We start from the raw sequence: 14,300 nt of genomic DNA, 5'->3' as shown, positions 1-14,300 counted from the left end.
AACTTTCATGCACTTATTGAACTTGTTTACTCATGAAATTTTACTGCATTTTGGGCCTAATTTGCATGACGAATTGAGTGACTTTAATCACTCACTTGGTCACTTAATGAGCCTACAATTGAGTGGGAAATGAACCTAATTTGTTAACGATTTCACTCGTTGCCCTAGGATTGGGAAACGAAGGTGGTCGTAACTGAGATACTTGACGTTTGACTACTGCATTGCTTGACAGGTGAGTGTTCCACTACCTGTTACCTGTTATGTGAAATATCTGAATATCTGAAATACTTGATTTATGACTGTTGGAGCCAAATACTGTTTTGATAAAATGGAGGCGATCGTGTACTTTATAGCACTCGACCTCCCTTGTTTTCCAATAAGGCTCTGTATACGGTTATTATGAGATGTGATTTCTCTATATATGACTGTGTTTGAGTTGTTTGGGTGATATCCCATCAACTACTGCTACTGTTTGGGTACCCAACCTCTTAGGTGAGTCGGTTGTATCGAGTCAGCAAGGGCTTGGTCGAGAAGGCCGATAAACCTTGGGGACTGATGTTTGGAGGTCCCTGGTGAAGTATAGCCGTTGTGCTTGCTTGTTGTGTTGCCCAACATCACCAGTGGTAAAATCCTCGACTTGATCCTGTTTCTTTGGAATCTTAGATTCCTAGTATACTCGAGTATTACCATTCCTGTTCCTGTTTGGTGTTCGAACCCGATAGGGGGTTGACTGGTGGACGGAGATCAGTGAAAGTGGTGTTCTACGGACTTTATATTCTGTGTACACAAGTGTTGACGGAGAGTCAACGGAGGCATTTATGATCAAGCTCAAGTGGATCTTTGGCTTTTGAAAGCCACCCGTATCCTTGAATTGAACTGTGTTTAAACTGTCATTCTCCTGTACGATGTTTATTTGATCATTTTGTGCCCTTATTTGGCTATGTGATTACTTGTTTTACTTGGAACCTCACTGCGTTTTAGCTCACCCCACTCCCTTTGTTTTCCTTAACAGATCGGGGATGGACTAATGGTCAAGAGCTTTCTTAGCTTTATTTTGCTTGGATTTGTAACCTTTTTGTTAAGACGACTTTACTTTTGACTTTTGTCAGTTTGGATTCATAAGTTCGTTTTATGTTACGTAATTGTAGTATGGAGTAGTAAGTGTGACTTTTAGTTTAACATTTTAAATTTGGAAAGTTGGCTTGACGATTATGAGCCATTAGGGTTTGTACACTTAAATTTGAAGTTATTTCACCAGTTATTTTTGAGTTATTAGTTCTTTGATTGACCGAGCCCTGACGAGAGTTGTGCAGGCAGTCCGCTGATACCTTGGGATTCGCCCTAGGGAGAGGTGGGGCTGTCACAGGTGGCATCAGAGCCTATATTTGAATTAGCCTGGGCGAGTTAGAAATTTCCGACTTGAGGATTATATCTCATTATTTCCCTTAAGAGTACTTAAGTTTATCTACACTTTGTGTAGCATGGACGAATCTAGTGGCCCTGGCGATAGACCGGTTGGCAAGACGTCCCGCGAGAACTTACCGATGATTAGATACCAGACCAGGCTTGGAGGAGCTAGAAACTATTGGAGCCCATCCGACTGCTATAGGCGTTGCGAGTGTCGGCATATTTACACTTATCCTAATGAAGTAGTTCTGGCCGTTGTGAAGGAATGGAAGGTCCTAGCGAGGGACAATACTAGGCTTGGAGTTGAAGTGAATTACCTGAAGGAAACTATTAAAACGCAAACCGAGCGGATTAAGGAGCTTGAGTATGATGTGGTCAAGGGCCGAAATACGGTTGATGACCTGTGCGCGCAGCTTGGAGAAACTCAAGAGCGCATGGCCAAGAGAGCCAGGAAAGTCAGGAATAGAGCAGAGTTCATTCTAAATATTTGTGATGATCTATTGGGAGAAGTGAGCGATGAGACTTCTCACATTGGAGATGACACAGGAGCTGAACCCGCCCAGAGTGAGGGGTCAACCAATCCTACTGCAGATTAAGCCTTCACTATTAAGTTACTATTGTGAATGATTTTGACTACTGTACATAGAAAGGATACGGGATGTGGTGACTCGGTGGTTGTACAACATTCTTTTGACAACTTACACTAGGGTTTCGCTTGATATGACTATATGACTGTATCTGTACTTTTGAGGCTTTTGATCTTGTTATCTTGTAAACAACTGCTATGAGCCTTTGAATGTATAATACTGTGACTTTGACTGTGACTTTGATTTTGACTCTGTTTCGCCATTGGCGTTTAACTGCTTTGCATTTTCACTTGCTTATCGTGACTCCGATTTCATTTTTATATGACTTTTAAATATGAATGAGTATATGGTATATACTCATACTTGCTTACCCCGTTAGTTATAATACTTGGGTCTAAACCAGTGACTGATAATGGAGACTAGACGACAACGTGATCGGGGCCGTGGACCTGGATCTAGGTAGGCCCAGAATCAAGAGGGGGAACAAGGTTTTGTGGCAACCAAGACCAGGGACCCAGAGGTGAAGAAGGGGACCAGGTAACTACAATTATCAATCGTATGACTGATTTACTGACCCGTTTGGTTGACCAACAAGGTCAAGTATTTGGTAACCAGCAAAGGGACCCTGAAATAGGCGAAAATAGGGCCCTGGAACGGTTCCAAAAGTTCGCTCCTCCTAAATTTCTTAGAGGACTAGATCCCGAAGCTGCCGAGAACTGGTTTGAAAGAATGAAAGATATTTTTGCTATTTCGCGTGGTCCCTACGCGGAGTAAGCTTGGGGTCAAGTGGTGTTATTGTCTCGATTATGTGAGTAAGTGGAAAGGACTAGGTGCTCTCCTTGGGCGTAAATTATGAATCATGACTGTTATAAGCATAAACCCTTTATCATGGTACTTGGGAGATATAGATATGTATGTCAGGTAGGAATCTCTAATAAGGGTGATTTACTCTTGGGACCGGCCGACTCGAGTTGTGAATTATCTTATTGTGGATTCTTGTACTTGATTACCAAAAAGTGGAGAGCACTAGAATAAGGGTCTGTATCTTGATTGTACATGAGAAGTTTTGATGGCAAAAGTCAAGGCGCGGAAGATTCTAACAGTTGACCTAGCAATTGGATTGATTGAGGTAATGGATCTTGGAAGGTTATTATGGACTAACCTAGTCAAAGTCTGGTTAGGGTTTCTATAGATGATGGTTAGATTGTAGTGTACATCGAGAAATTTGCACTGAAGACCTATTTCCTTTTCCTATGACGTGAGGACTTGATAAATGTTTATTGGATTGGGAGGTTGTATTAACAGCAACTATATAGGTATTTCTACCTCTCTTGTGATATCTGATACCTGTAACTTGGTTCTCGACGAACTACCCTTACCTATACTTCCTTGACACCTATCCACTAATGTCAAAGTATAGATTTGACTTGATCATTACCATGTTGAGATTGAGAGTTTTGGAATTATGTATGGGGGTTTGAGGAAAAGAATTGGGTTCTATACTTATATCCAAATACTTGAGATGAGGTGTGGAACTTTTGAGATACGAAGTATACTTTAGGATTTCATTATGTACATAACTGATAAGGATACTTCTTGTGTTAAAATCTCTGAATAAGAATAAGTGGCATAATATCTTGAGATATTGCCCTTAATGTATCCTACTGTCTTGTCTATCTCATTTGAGAATAGCTTAGTTTAATTCTTCGTTGTTAGATTGGAAGTGAATAAACTTAAAAGTTATATGACTAGAGTTTCCAATCGTAATGAGTTACTTCCTGCTCCTTTGATTTGCCTGGCAAGCTGTCATCAAGTTAAGTGAATCGGCGAGATGACAAATTTGACTGATCTGTATAAGAATATAGAGATTATTCGAATGAAAGTAGAGTTCCAAAAGAGATTAGTGTAGCACTGGGAAGGACGATGGGAATAAGAGTACTTGGAGAAAATTGAACTATTGCACCAGAACATAGAATTGAAAAAGAAATGCGAAGGGATTCCAGAAGTGGTACGGAATAAGTTTCAATTAGTGCATTTGCCTAGTCGAATAGCATCTCAAGACATTCATAGTTAAGTTAGCCCTTAGTGAGGTCTTGTCTGAAATAGTTGTGATCATTGGACTCTGCGTAGTGAAATTTTATGTAGTAAGCTATTTTTCGTTAGGAACAGTGAACTTTGTACCTGCTATTTTAATAACTGCTATTAAATATTGTTGGTTGGGCAGTATTGGATCCTTGTCCATGAGTCAATTGCTATAATTTCGCTTGTCCATTAGAAATTTTCAGTTTTATGGAGAATTTTCTACCCACACATCATGCTTGAGTGTTGGCCATGGTCTGATAGTTTTGCTATGTGAAATATCTAGCTTATATATGCTAGTTTGACTTGCCTAAAGAAAATTCCAACTTGTGATTAGGAATTTCAGCTCAGAGTTTCATTTTCTAACTTGAATAGGTGACGGTTATATGCTTGACTTAGTAAATTGTTGGCTTGGTATGTATATACACTTGAGTTGAAACTGTTTTGTGGGAAGAATGAAGCCTTGAATTGGCTGGAAAAATTAGTAAACACAAAGGAAATGCCGCTGAAAATTTGTCCGCAGGGAACCTTGGGTAGTTTTAGGAAATCTGTTATATCTTGATGAAGAAAGGTCAGAATTGAGTTCCGTTTGTTGAGTTTGAAACTAGATTCAGAATACTATCAACCATGAAAATTTCAGCATTGTTCTCAATTTTCATGAATATCTGTGATTTTTTAAAATTGACGGAAATTGCATACCTGTTCTATCTCTTACTGGGTGAAGAGCAAATTAAGGTTGGAATTTGACTGACTTGTGGATTGAATCTTACAATGGTACCTTCTAGAAAGTTGTAACTCTTTGAATCTATTTTCTGACGATATAGAGTCTTTAAATTTTGGAATTAAGAAACTTGAGATATGACTTTTCAAATGGTATCACGCAAAACTAGAAAATTTCTGTTTTCTTAGAACTGTTCCTACTTTCATTTCCAACTTTAGGATTGGAGTTGGTAAACTATTTTGAGGTTGGATTATGAGTGGAATTGAGGTTTAAATGAAAGGAAATGAGTTTATTCAAATCATTTTAGGTCGGACAATTTCTAAATTTATATTTTGAAAGCCTTATCTAATTTCTCCAAACGTTTGACTATAAGTGATACTCTTGTGCTCTAAATGACTTTTGGCAACGTTGATTTGTAAGTACATGAGGATTACTCCTCGATTGGAACAAGCAAATATTATATTTTGATAAGTTATACAGGTATAAAATTTGTAAATTGATGCATATTCTAAATAAAGTTTTGGAACCTCAATTTCTTCCTATATTTGGCTTTGTATTGCTAGTCTTTTACTAGAGTATGTGGCCACAGGCCTCGAGAGAGTTCAAGAGGGCATTTGATCAAAATATCCGGAGCTATTCAGTGATCAATGTGAGAATTTCGAGGACGAAATTCTTTGAAGGGGGAGAGAGTGTGAGAACCCTCACTTTAAAACGCAATTTCCCTAAACTACATGCCTTGCTCTAAGATTTAAACCATTCATTATATGCCCTAGCATTATATTTTACATGTGATACAACAATTCCCTTGTATTGACCCTCACTTTAAAACACAATATTTTTTTATTTACATGCCTTATTCTAAGACTTAGACCACTTATAACATGCCCTTGCATCATATTCCCTATGTGTTGCAACATTTTCCATGCATTACATTTCATTTCTTTTTACTTGAAATAAAACATTTTCTTGAGTTGGTTTTAAATAATTCACCACTTGTATTTTACCCAGTGTTCTTTTATTAGTGGTAGGGACTTTACATGAAGGATTAGAGGTGTTAAATAAGTATTGGTACATTTGGAAAGGTTAAAATATCATTAGTCAAAGATTAAGGGAGGATTGGACAAGAATGGGGACAAGTGGCAAAACCCTAGCCATGGATCTTGTTTGACCAAAAGTTAAAAGATAATTTAAACCATGTTGGAGCTTTCTTTCCCTTAGCTTGGCCAAATTTCTTGAAGCTTAGAGAGGAAGAGAGAAACTCCATTTTCCTTGCTTTCTAACCCTAGTAAATCAAGAGCAAAAATCAAAAGAGAAAGATCTTGAGTGAGTTGAGAAACTTCCCTTCATTCCTAGTGGTTGTTCCAAGCTTGAAGTTTTCCTTTTGGTGGATTGATTTGGTGGTTCAAGCTCATTACAAGAGAGGTAAATATTCTTTAAATGAGAGTTTTATTGTATTTTATCTTGTACTTTAAGTTTTAATGGCAAACTACAAGATGTTTTGGTTGAGATTTGGGGTTAATCTCTTGAATGAAACAAGTAATAGTTGAGTTAGTTAGTATACCTACCAAGTGTTTGATGAAATGTTTGGACTTTGCTCATGTTTGTTTATGAGGTATTAACATGTTTTAAATCTCTTTTGAGTTAGATCTACCACTTGATATGTTATTTAAATGAAAATCATGGGAGGGTGAAGGTTGAGTGAATATGTGAAAGTGTGGACTGTTCTTTGCCTTGGCTGACCGGTTCTTGAAGGAAGGATTTTTCCTTGATTTTTATGATTTATTTGCACCTTAATCATGCCTAAGAAACTTGGTTAGACATTGCTTAAGTTCATGTGTGAGTTGGAATGAAATTGAAGCAAGCAAAGTGGTTGGTTAGACTACTAGTGGACTGTTTTGGTTTTCCTTGATAACTAAACTGCGATGGTCATTCTTAAACATGTTTATGTGTTACATTGTGAACTCCAATGGTACTAGGTGACCTGAATCCCGGTATATGAACATTTGAGGACTGATTTGGATAAATTTGAACAAAAACAAATGAAGATAGCACCAAGAACTAATGTAGTTTTGCTTGAGGTTAGGACCGATCTAGAGTTGGAAAATCAGCCAAACTTTCTGAGCTGCTGGTACTGATAGGAGATGATCAAGAGTGTGTATTTGATACCGTTGGAAAGCCCTTCCAGTCTAGTTTCCAACGCCACTGACGCCACCTAATTCCGACCTTCCTACAGTGAGATATAGCCGTTTTACCGAAACTGCGCGGGCGCGACTGTTTTACCCTCGAAGAACATTTTAAACTTGAATGAAACTTTTCTTTTGCCCAACTTTCATGCACTTATTGAACTTGTTTTCTCATGAACTTTTACTGCATTTTGGGCCTAATTTGCATGATGAATTGAGCGACTTTAACAACTCACTTGGTCACTTAATGAGCCTACAATTGAGTGGAAAGTGAACCTAATTTGTTAACGATTTTACTCATTGCCCTAGAATTGAAAAATGAAGGTGGTCGTAACTGAGATACTTGACGTTTGACTACTGCAATGCTTGACAGGTGAGTGTTCCACTACCTGCAACCTGTTATGTGAAATATCTGAATATCTGAAATACTTGATTTATGACTGTTGGAGCCAAATACTGTTTTGATAAAATGGAGGCGATCGTGTACTTTATAGCACTCGACCTCCCTTGTTTTCCAATAAGGCTCTGTATACTGTTATTATGAGATGTGATTTCTCTGTATATGACTGTGTTTGAGTTGTTTGGGTGATATTCCATCAACTACTGCTACTGTTTGGTACCCAACCTCTTAGGTGAGTCGGTTGTATCAAGTCAGGAAAGGCTTGGTCGAGAAGGCCGATAAACCTTGGGAACTAATGTTTGGAGGTCCCTGGTGAAATATAGCCGTTGTGCTTGCTTGTTGTGTTGCCCAACACCACCAGTGGTAAAATCCTCGACTTGATCCTGTTTCTTTGGAATCTTGGATTCCTGGTATACTCGAGTATTACCATTCCTATTCCTGTTTGGTGTTCGAACCCAGTAGGGGGTTGACTGGTGGACGGAGATCGGTGAAAGTGGTATTCTACGGACTTTATATTCTGTGCACGCAAGTATTGACGGAGAGTCAACAGAGGCATTTATGATCAAGCTCAAGTGGATCTTCGGCTTTTGAAAGCCACCCGTATCCTTGAATTGAACTGTGTTTAAACTGTCATTCTCCTGTACGATGTTTATTTCATCATTTTGTGCCCTTATTTGGCTATGTGATTACTTGTTTTACTTGGAACCTCACTGCGTTTTAGCTCACCCTACTCCGTTTGTTTTCCTTAACAGATCGGGGATGGACTAACGGTCAAGAGCTTTCTTAGCTTTATTTTGCTTGGTCTTGTAACCCTTTTGTTAAGACGACTTTACTTTTGACTTTTGTCAGTTTGGATTCATAAGTTCGTTTTATGTTACGTAATTGTAGTATGGAGTGGTAAGTGTGACTTTTAGTTTAACATTTTAAATTTGGAAAGTTGGCTCGACGATTATAAGCCATTAGGGTTTGTACAATTAAATTTGAAGTTATTTCACCAGTTAGTTTTGAGTTATTAGTTCTTTGATTGACTGAGCCTCGGCGAGAGTTGTGCAGGTAGTCCGCTGATACCCTGGGGTTCGCCCTAGGGAGAGGTGGGGCTGTCACAGATGGTATCAGAGCCTAGGTTTGAATTAACTTGGGCGAGTTAGAAATTTTTGACTTGAGGATTATATCTCATTATTTCCCTTAAGAGTACTTAAGTTTATCTACACTTTGTGTAGGATGGACAGATCTAGTGGCCCTGGCAATAGACCGGTTGGCAAGACGTCCCGCGAGAACTTATCGATGATTAGATACCAGACCAGGCCCAGAGAAGCTAGAGCCTATTGGAGCCCATCCGACTGCTATAAGCGTTGCGAGTGTCGGCATATTTACACTTATCCTAATGAAATAGTTCTGGCCGTTGTGAAGGAACGGAAGGTCCTAGCGTGGGACAATACTAGGCTTGGAGTTGAAGTGAGTTACCTGAAGGAAACTATTAAAAAGCAAGTCGAGCGGATTAAGAAACTTGAATATGATGTGGTCAAGGGCCGAGATAGGGTTGATGACCTGTGCGCGCAGCTTGGAGAAGCTCAAGAGCGTATGGCCAAGAAAGCCAGGAAAGTGAGGAATAGAGCAGAGTCCATTCTAAATATTTGTAATGATCTACTGGGAGAAGTGAGCGATGAGACTTCTCACATTGGAAATGACACAGGCGCTGAACCTGCCCAGAGCGAGGGGTCAGCCATTCCCACCGCGGATTAGGCCCTCACTATTTGGTTACTATTTTGGATGATTTTGACTACTGTACATAGAAAGGATAGAGGATGTGGTGACTCGGTGGTTGTATAGCTTTCTTTTGACTACTTACACTAGGGTTTTGCTTGATATGACTACAGTCCTGTACTTTTGAGGCTTTTGATCTTGTTATCTTGTAGACAACTGTAATGAGCCTTTGAATGTATCATACTGTGACTTTGACTGTGACTGTGACTTTGACTTTGACTCTGTTTCGGCATTGGCGTTTAACTGCTTTGCATTTTCACTTGCTTATCGTGACTCCGATTTCATTTTTATATGACTTTTAATATAAATGAGTATCTGATATATACCCATACTTGCTTACCCCGTTAGTTAAAATACTTGGGTCTAAACCAGTGAGTGATTATGGAGACTAAACGACAACGTGATCGGGACCGTGGATCTGGATCTAGGCAGGCCCAGAATCAAGAGGGGGAACAAGGTTTTGTGGCAACCAAGACCAGGGACCCAGAGGTAAGAAGGAGACCAGGTAACTACAATTATCAATCGTATGACTGATTTACTGACCCGTTTGGTTTACCAACAAAGTCAAGTACTTGATAACCAGCAAAGGGACCTTGAAGTAGGCGAAAATAGGGCCCTGGAACGGTTCCAAAAGTTCGCTCCTCCTAAATTTCTTAGAGGACTAGATCCCGAAACTGTCGAGAACTGGTTTGAAAGAATGAAAGATATTTTTGCTGCTTCGCGTGGTCCCTACGCGGAGTGAGCTTGGGGTCAAGTGGTATTATTATCCCGATTATGTGAGTAAGTGGAAAGAACTAGGTGCTCTCCTTGGGCGTAAGCTATGAATCATGACTGTTAGAAGCATAAACCCTTTATCATGGTACTTGAAAGATATAGATATGTATGTCAGGTAGGAATCTCTAATAAGGGTGATTTACTCTTGGGACCAGCCGGCTCGAGTTGTGAATTATCTTATTGTGGATTCTTGTACTTGAGTGCCAAAAAGTGGAGAGCACTAGAATAAGAGTCTGTATCTTGATTGTACATGAGAAGTTTAGATGGCAAAAGTCAAGCGCGGAAGATTCTAACAGTTGACCTAGTAATTGGACTGATTGAGGTAATGGATCTTGGAAGGTTATTATGGACTAACCTAGTCATAGTCTGGTTTGGGTTTCTATAAATGATGGTTAGATTGTGAGAACCCGTTTTGCCCTAATATTTTCCTAGGGTTTATTTTCCCCTTAATTGCATGTTTTTCTGCATTTTCTGGCTTAGAAATATTTTCTTAGTGGATTTTATGAGTAATTATAGTTTTTAGATGAATTTTCTAGTATTGGAGAGTTTTTAGAAAATTAAGAATATATATTGGACGTGGGACCCACTAGTGCGAAAAGTTCGGGAAAATTCGGCCAATACGGTTAAGTTTCGGATACTGTGAAAAATTTATCGGGTGTTAAGAGATAAGTAGTGTGTGTGAAGTGATTGATGTGAGAGAGAAAAGAAAGATAGGAAGGCATTTAATGAGATGCCACATGTCACTTTCTCATTGGTTATGACTTAAGAAACACTATTCACCTTTTGACAAATTTTTGACTTTTGACCCAACTAGTAAATATCTTCAAAAAAATTCACTAAAATTCCCTCATTTTCTCTCCACCATAGCCGGCTCTCTCAAGCTCCAAGGAAGACAAAACTCTTCAACATTCAAGCTTCTAACAAGTCCAAATCCACCAAATCATGTGCTTAAGTTAGTTCTACTCCATAAAAACTTTCTTTCTAGTGCTAGTTAGTGTGTTGGTGAACTTTGTTTGAAGGATTAAGGTGTTCAACATCCTCCTCTCTCTTGTTTCTTGGTAAGTGAAGCTTGAAACACCCTACTACACCTAATGATGCTTATGTTGTGCTTACTAGTGATAAGAGTGCTGAAATTTCTGGTTTTTATCTTGGTTGGAATTGATTTGGTGAAGTTTTCCATTTTATGATGATTTTTCTGGTTTAATTGGATTATGATGGTGTGGTTGTTTGTGATGATTGGCAATGGACTATAATGGCTCTAGTGGATGTGAAATGTGGTTAAATGCAATCAATTTTGGATTTGGTGTGAAATTGAAAAGTTAGGGTTCTTAATTTCCCAATTCTGTCCGGTTTTTGATCATAGGGTTAGAGGCCGAATTTGACTTTGCTTAAAACATGAAAGTTGTAGGTATTGATGTGATGGAGATGCCTGTAAAATTTCAGGGCATTTGGATTAGTGTGGAGTGAGTTATGACGAAATTACTGTAGCTGTTCTGCTTTGGACAGAATGCGAAAACTGCGATAGTAATTGGCTATTTTGACTGGAATTGGTTTGGATTTTGGAGTTGGTGTCTTCTGATGAAATGTAGCTGGATGACTTAGCTAACATATGCCTTTGGAATTTCGGCAATTGGACTTGTATGGACTGAGATATACTGATTACAGTTTTTGGTGATTTGCAAACCTGTTTTGGTAATTCTGGTTTAGTATTTTGCACTTTTGACCTAGTTAAGCTAGGAACTGGATTGAGTGCCCTTCTACATTGTTGTAACCCTGTTTCATAGCTTCGAAATGGTGGGTCTTACACCCCCAACCGATAACCGTAGTGAATTTGACGCCATTACCGCATTATAAGATCAAACACGGTTTTTCTATCGAGGCTTAAGTTAAGGCCATATTTTAATTTCTGGTTTGCTATCATGCCTACTTATGCATGTGAAACCCTATTGGGGTTGTGTTTAGCATTGTTTGGTGACTCGTTCTCGAGTCTCATTGTATGTGTTCCATGTTCTAGGGCTTGAAGGTAGTGCTCGACGGCTTGGTGATCGTGGTACATGAAATACCACTTACTTGCTTGGTGAGTATACTACTCACTTGATGGATTACTATGTGGCTTGTTAAATGTTATGTGATGCCTTAATGGCTTACTTGGATATTGAAATTGATCAAGGTGAGGGTGTACTTGACCGCCCTCACCTCCTTTGATATTGTCACTGATTGGTTACCGTCTTATTGCATTACTGAACTTGATATATTGGTTAGTGAATTCCATTTCATGGAAACTGAATTGATGTCGTTTGGACGATGTCCAACGGCCATAATGCATTACTGAGCTCAACCCCGTTTGGTAGTCAATTGGATCGAGCCGGCGAGGGCTTGGTCGTGAAGATTGAATTGCCACGGGGACTGTACTGGGGAACCTTGTGGTAATGAGACCCTTGGTTCCGGTAAACTCGAGTATTACCAAAAGCTACTGAAATGGAGTGCGGGCCCGGTTGGGGTATGTTGGGTGGAAGGAATGGAAGTGAAGTGAGGTCTACGGTTTGGTACTTTTAACATTGACGGAGGGTCAATGAGCGTGGATCAAGAATGTAAGCGTGGAAATGGGCTCTTGAGAGCCGACCGTATCCTTTCACTGAATTGCTTTACTTCGAAATTGTATACTTGACTTGAATGGTTATGCTTATGTGATCTTAACTGCTATTGTGATAGTTGCTCACTGAGCTTTAGCTCACACCGTTCCATTTGTTTTCCTTACAGGAAAATGAACACTTTTGGAAAAGATTGTAATAGTTGAATGACAAGTTGAGCTCATGTACATGTATTTTGAATAGCTCCTTGAGGGTGAAACCCTAAGTGTTTTGTTTCCTCCAATGTTGGTTTGTAATTGGTTATTGTACATGTATGGATTAGTTGGATTTTTTTTTGTATGCCGATTTGGCTTGGAAATGTTGGATTTCTATGTATATATGCTTGGTTGATGTTTGGCTGAACTTTGAATCGATTTGGATTTCAAACGGCAAAAGGAAAATTTTGAACGAAAAGTCACTGGACTGAATCCGGCCAGGAATCCGGCCAGAAACTGGCCGGATTGCCAGCCGGATTGCGGAGGGTTTTGGAGAACATTTTGGATTGCTCTCGGCCTAGTATCCGGCCGAGAATCCGGCCGGAAATCCGGCCAGATTCCGGCCGGATTCTGACGTGGCCTGCACTATTCATCTTCGGCAAATTTTTCATTTTTTTTTATTTTGACTCTTTTGACTTGTTTACGTGCAATGGGATGTTCCGGAACGTTATAGATCGACGTAAACTGTACCGTAGTCCTGGCGAGAGCTGGGCAGGCAGTCCGCTAACCCCTTTGGTTCGCCTTAGGGGAAAGTGGGGCTGTCACATAGATTGTAGTGTACATCGAGAAATTTGCACTGAAGACCTATTTCCTTCTCCTATGACGTGAGGACTTGATAAATGTTTATTGGATTGGGAGGTTGTATTAACTGCAACTATATAGGTATTTCTACCTCTCTTGTGATATCTGATACCTGTAGCTTGGTTCTCGACGAACTACCCTTACCTATACTTCCTTGACACCTATCCACTAATGTCAAAGTATAGACTTGGCTTGATCATTACCATGTTGATACTGAGAGTTTTGGAATTATGTATGGGGATTTGAGGAAAAGAATTGGGTTCTATACTTATATCCAAAAACTTGAGATGGGGTGTGGAACTTTTGAGATACGAAGTATACTTTAGGATTTCATTATGTACATAAGTGATAAGAATACTCCTTGTGTCAAAATCTCCGAATAAGAATAAGTGGTATAGTATCTTGAGATATTGCCCTAAATGTATCCGACTGTCTTGTCTATCTCATTTGAGAATAGCTTAGTTTAATTCTTCGTTGTTGGATTGGAAGTGAATAAACTTCAAAGTTATATGACTAGAGTTTCCAATCGTAATGAGTTACTTCCTGCTCCTTTGATTTGCCTGGCAAGCTGTCATCAAGTTAAGTGAATCGGCGAGATGACAAATTTGACTGATCTGTATAAGAATATAGAGATTATTCGAATAGAAGTAGAGTTCCAAAAGAGATTAGTGTAGCACTGGGAAGGACGATGGGAATAAGAATACTTGGAGAAAATGGAACTACTGCACCAGAACATAGAATTGAAAAAGAAATGCGAAGGGATTCCAGAAGTGGTACGGAATAAGTTTCAATTAGTGCATTTGCCTAATCGAATAGCATCTCAAGACATTCATAGTTAAGTTAGCCCTTAGTGAGGTCTTGTTTGAAATAGTTGTGATCATTGGACTCTGCGTAGTGAAATTTTATGTAGTAAGCTATTTTTCGTTAGGAACAGTGAACTTTGTACCTGCTATTTTAA

This window comes from Coffea eugenioides, chromosome 5, assembly GCF_003713205.1.
Source record: "Coffea eugenioides isolate CCC68of chromosome 5, Ceug_1.0, whole genome shotgun sequence".
Taxonomy (NCBI): Eukaryota; Viridiplantae; Streptophyta; class Magnoliopsida; order Gentianales; family Rubiaceae; genus Coffea; species Coffea eugenioides.
Note: the sequence above shows the minus strand (reverse complement) of the source record.